A 6,079-nucleotide genomic window follows, 5' to 3' on the forward strand; every position below is an offset into this window, starting at 1 on the left:
CAGGGAACCCCCAACACAATTAGTTTAAAAAGGTTTGTCTGCTGGGCGCGGTGGCTCACGCCTGTAATCCCAGCACTGTGGGAGGCCGAGGCGGGCGGATCACGAGGTCAGGAGATCGAGACCATCCTGGCTAACACGGTGAAACCTCGTCTCTGCTAAAAACACAAAAAATTAGCCGGGCGTGGTGGCAGGAGCCTGTAGTCCCAGCTACTCGGGAGGCTGAGGCGGGAGAATGGCATGAACCCGGGAGGCGGAGCTTGCAGTGAGCTGAGATTGCGCCACTGCACTCCAACCTGGGCGACAGAGCAAGACTCCGTCTCAAAAAAAAAAAAAAAAAAAAAAAGGTTTGTCCAGGAAATGCACGTAGGAGCTGGTCACTGTGTTTTCAGTCCCCTCGGAGGTGCTGGCCTTGTAGAGAGAGACAGAGACATGTAAGAGGGCGAAGATGCCTCAGTAGTGACACACTGGGGAGTCCCGCCCACGACCCGTCCACAACCGGCACACTCAACCTGCTCCACGGAACCCCAGGCCACAGCTCGGTTCCTCCGCGCCCCACCTGCTCCACGGAACCCCAGTTCCTCCACACTCAACCTGCTCCATGGAACCCCAGGCCACAGCTCGGTTCCTTTCAAGAAAAAAAAAGTGGGAAATAAATAATGCAAGCCTCAGCAAAGACAAGAGAGCGACCTCCTTCCAGGCACCCCGCTGGTTTTACGGCACCCCTACTTGCAAGTGTTGGTGTAAAATTGAACATGTCGCGGGCATGCTGGGTTTCCTAGTGCCCCAGCTGGTTCCATATTATGGTCTTTTGGGGCACATTTATACTGATGGGCAAATTCCATCCAGGAAAAATTCAGAGCCCAAAGGTCAGCCTGCAACTACAGAACCATAGAGTTCCTGGCCAGGCACGGTGGCTCACGCCTGTAATCCCAGCACTTTGGGAGGCCAAGGTGGGCGGATCACCTGAGGTCAGGAGTTCGAGACCAGCCTGACCGACAGAGTGAAACCCCATCACTACTAAAAATACAAAAATGAGCCGAGCGTGGTGGCATGCACCTGTAATTCTAGCTACTTGGGAAGCTTAGGCAGAATAGCTTGAATCTGGAAGGTGGAGGTTGCAGTGAGCTGAGATCGTGCCATTGCACCCCAGCCAGGGCTACAAGAACAAAACCCTGTTTCAAAAAAAAAAAAAAAAAAGAACTATGGAGTTCCTAAGTTCTCTACCTCTCTGTTTCCTTTGCTGCCTGCCTTAAAGCTGCTGTTACACTTTTTGTTTTTTTTTAGGTAGAGTCTCACTGTGTTGCCCAGGCTGGAGTGCAGTGGCGTGATCTTGGCGCACTGCAACCTCTGCCTCCTGGGTTCAAACGATTCTCCTGCCTCAGCCTTCCAAGCAGCCAGGATTACAGGTGTGCGCCACCACGCCTGGCTAGTTTTTGTAAATTTAGTAGAGACGTGGTTTCACCATGTTGGCCAGGCTGGTCTTGAACTCCTGGCCTGAGGCAATCCACTCGCCTTGGCCTCCCAAAGTGCTGGGATTACAGTTGTGAGCCACCGTGCCTGACCAGCTGTTACTTTTCTACTGAGATGACATCCACAGTTTGCATCTAGATGTTTCTTTCCGTTATTGTTTTTCTAACCAGTGACTTTGTGTTGATATGTCATGGTTACGGGTGTCAAGCAAAAGCTGTAGGGTTTTTGGATGAGTGTATATGCGTGTCTAGATGTGTTTATGTGTACGTGCGTGGATTCTGTTACATGTTTTGTGGCCACAAGGTACCAAACTGGCTTAAGTTAAGGAGTATGCATACATTTAGTACATAATAACAAATTTCATGTGACTTAAAATTTTTTTTTTTTTTTTTTTTTAGAGACGGAGTCTCGCTCTGTCACCCAGGCTGGAGTGCAGTGGTGCGATCTCGGCTCACTGCAAGCTCCGCCTCCTGGGTTCACGCCATTCTCCTGCCTCAGCCTCCTGAGTAGCTGGGACTACAGGCGCCCGCCACCACGCCCAGCTAATTTTTGTATTTTTAGTAGAGACAGGGTTTCACCATGTTAGCCAGGATGGTCTCAATCTCCTGACCTCGTGATCTGCCTGCCTCGGCCTCCTAAAGTGCTGGGATTACAGGTGTGAGCCACTGCACCCTGCCTTCTTTTTTTTTTTTTTTTTTTTTTGAGACGGAGTCTCGCTCTGTCCCCCAGGCTGGAGTGCAGTGGCGCGATCTGGGCTCACTGCAAGCTCTGCCTTCTGGGTTCACGCCATTCTCCTGCCTCAGCCTCCCGAGTAGCTGGGACTACAGGTGCCCGCCACCACGCCCGGCTAATTTTTTGTATATTTTAGTAGAGACGGGGTTTCACCATGTTAGCCAGGACGGTGTCCATCTCCTGACCTCGTGATGTGCCTGCCTCGGCCTCCCAAAGTGCTGGGATTACAGGCGTGAGCCACCGCGCCCGGCCAAAAGTATTGGTAAAGTAATATAAGGAGTGTCTTAAAAACTGTCAGCATACGTTTTTGTTTGCATTTATTGATTTATAAGGGGTCAAAACTTGGCATAAGCATTATAAAACTCTAAACCCAGCTGAAGGCCAGGCATGGGGACTCACACCTGTAATCCCAGAACTTTGGGAGGCCGAGGCAGGTAGATCACCTGAGATCAGGAATTTGAGACCAGCCTGGCCAACATGGCAAAACCCTGTCTCTACTGAAAAATACAAAAATTAGCCAGGTGTGGTAGCGCATGCCTGTAATCCCAGCTACTTGGGAAGCTGAGGCAGGAGAATCACTTGAACCTGGGAGGGGGAGGTTGCAGTGAGCCGAGATTGCACCATCACACTCCAGCCTGGGCGACAGAGTGAGACTCCATCTAAAAAAAAAATTATAGGAAAACGTTCTTTCTACAAAAATTATTATAAGGTAAATAATTTTGTCTAATTCAAAGCTTATTTAAAGTTTATATACAAAATGAGTTAAAAAGAACAAGGAAATAAGAGAGACCAAGGAAATTTATAGATATAAAGAGGTCTTTTTGTTAAGTAAGGTTAAAAAAAATAATTTTATATGAGAAAGAATCTTGTATGGTAAATTTTTGTCCTTAAATAAATGACTGGTTGTTTAAAAAAAGGGATGTTCAGCACAAACTAGAAAGTCCACATGTCGTGAACGGTCTGTGTAAGCTGCAGTACCTTTGGTAAAAAAGGAATTTATAAAAATGTTACATGATAGATCAGGTGTGGTGGCTCATGCCTGCAATCCCAACACTTTGGGAGGCCAAGGAGGGCGGATCACTTGAGGTCAGGAGTTCGAGACCAGCCTGGCCAACATGGTGAAACCCTGTCTCTACAAAAATATAAAAATTAGCCAGGCATGGTGGTGCATGCCTGTAGTTCCAGCTGCTCAGGAGGCTGAGGCAGGAGACTCAATGGAACCTGGGAGGCGGAGGTTGCAGTGAGCCGAGATCATGCCACTGTACTCCAGCCTGGGCGACAGAGCGAGATTCCAACTTTAAAAAAAAAATTGTTTTAAGGGGTAATGAATGCCGGTCCATGTCCATTCCTATCTGGCCTAGAAAATTTAATGGGCTGTAAATCTTTTAACTGTAAGTCCCTGAGTCATAGGGAGTCGAACTGAGGGGCAGGATTGACTGAGGGTGGGCAGCCACACCCGCCCAGCAACGCTGAGACACAATAAAGATTTGGTAGCCATGGATGTTGCCTCTGGCAAATCTTGGCCAGAAGGGGGTGAATGTAAACCAAAAATTAAATTCTAAGGCCCCCCCAGCCGTCCGAATGGACCCTTCCTCTCAGCCAAGGGCGTTCCAGTGTTAACCTGGAAACTTGCTCAGGCCATGGCGGGAAGGGGTCGTGGGTCATGCCTCCTCCCTTTTGGAATTCAGGAAAAGCTGACTAGCATTAGCATCAACACAGGCCTTAAGTCTGATAGGAAACATTAACAATCTATTTTCTCTGAAGCCGGCAACCCGAGGCTTCAGCTGCGTGGAAAACCACAACCCCTTACTGCAACCCAGACATTCCTTTCTATTGATAATAACTCTTTCAACCACTGTCAGTCAGGATCATTTTGAATCTACCTATAACATAGAGGTCTCCCCACACCACCCCAATTTATCCTGCTCTTTCAGATTGAACCCGTGTAAATAAATCATGTCTCCCTAAAATATATAAAAGCGAGCTGTGCCACATGCACCTTGGGCACCTCCCGAGATGTCATGGGTGTGTCCTTAACCTTGGCAAAACAAACTTTCTAAAGGGACTGAGACCTTCCTCAGTTTGCACCCTCCAGGCTGGGTTCTCTGTCCCTCAAGCATCCCCTGGCCAGACAGTCCCTGCTGTTCAGAGGCAGCCAAGGCTTTCTGGTCCGACCCTGGGGGCTGGAGGAGGTGGGGGCAGGAGGTGGTAACTGGGTTGGGGGATGTTTTCTTGGTTGCCAAAGCAGAGGGTGCCCCCCGCTGCCCAAGATGCTGAGGGTGGTCCCTGTTGTCCTATTCCTGAAGCTGCCAGAGGAAGTCCCTCCGGAGGGCTGGCCCACAGCAGAAGGGCTGCTCCTGCCCTCAGAGGGCAATCTCAGGGTTGAGAAGGTTACAGCCACCATCCGCCACCAACCTAGCTGCTTGTGCCGATCCCACTGGCCAAGGCCATCGGCTCTATGGCTAGAGGCCTGGGCAGCCTGTGTCCTGCTTACCAGAAGGCCACAGATGCGGGTGGGTGGGGTGGTGGGGTCTTGGCAAGACGTGCTGGCCACACCTGTCCGGGGCACCTTCTCCCTGGGGTGTGACTCAGCCATGCTCCTGAGCAGGGGCCTCTGAGTTGAGCCTCGCTGCAGTCTTCCCATCTGCAGGGTCCCCACAGGTGTGCTGTCATCGCACACTACTGAGGGACAAACAAGGCAGGGCGGGCCTCCATCTGCCGCAGGCCACAGCCGTGAGTGTGCATGCGAGTGGACGTGCTGGTGCCTGTATCTGCGGCCGGTGTGGCTTCCCTTACATAACTTTCCATGCTGTAAAAACAGCTCGGCCTGCCCTGCATGGGAACGGCAGAGGCCTGAGAGGAGGCAGAGGAAGGAGGCTGGATGCTGAGATGTTTTCCGAAGGTGGAGCCGGTGACGGCAGTAACGGAGGCAGGCTGGATTCCCACGGGCTGAGGCTGCGTGGACACTCCTCCTGGCTTCTGCCCCAGGGCCTGCAGCAACGTCTCAGACCCACCAAGGTGTCCCAGAGGGCCAGAGTCAGGGCTGAGCATGGACACAGCCTGCCCTCTGCCCGTAGCCACAGAGGGACTGACCCTCAATATTCAGCCACCTTGCTGACCTGTGGTTGTTCCTGAGAGGCAGTCAGGGTTGGGGCAAAGGAGAGGGCCACAGGCAGCCAGGTGGCCAGGTCCACCTCCTGATCCCCCACCAGGGGACCACCCTCAGCTCCCCGCTGTCCTCAGGGGCCTCTCAGGGAGGCGGTGGGCTGTGTGCCTGCCCCCAGCGTCCCACCCCAGCGCCCCGCCACCTACCGCTCCCTCCCAATGTGTCTGGGGTCAGAGAGAGGTGGAGAGGACGCAGCGCCCCGCGTTTTCCGCAGTCTGTCCAAGGGGAGGTCAGGGGCATCCCGGGGCTGGGCAGGCACCTGCAGGGGAGGGTGCTGGGGCGCGGACGTGGGTTGCAAAGAGATCCCACGCGTGTCACTCTCGGGTCCCTGAACGAGAGAGCTCTGAGCTCCCTGGAGCCCAACCCTCCGCCGAGCCTCCAGGGGCCCGGGACGCTCCATGCCCGGGCCGCGCCGCGCCTCCCCTAAGGGCCGGGTGGGGCGTGGGAGCGGAGGACAAGGCGGGAGCCGGGAGGCGGGAGGGTCGGGGTTCTTTCTCCACCGGGGTCGCCCTCAGCCGGGCCTGCCGCCCTGGGCCGTGGCACATGGCGAGGGAAGCGCGCGGCTTCGGGGTCTCGGGCTCTCGCGCCCACTAACGGTGCCCGGAGCCGCCCGCCAGTGCGCAAGCGCCGCCCCGCCCCCCGGCCCATCCCCCACCCGGGGTCGACGGCGACAGAGAGTCGTGGGCGCGGTCCGCCAGTCTGCCTAGAGCG

Source organism: Gorilla gorilla, chromosome 1 (genome assembly GCF_029281585.2).
Source record: "Gorilla gorilla gorilla isolate KB3781 chromosome 1, NHGRI_mGorGor1-v2.1_pri, whole genome shotgun sequence".
NCBI lineage: Eukaryota > Metazoa > Chordata > Mammalia > Primates > Hominidae > Gorilla > Gorilla gorilla.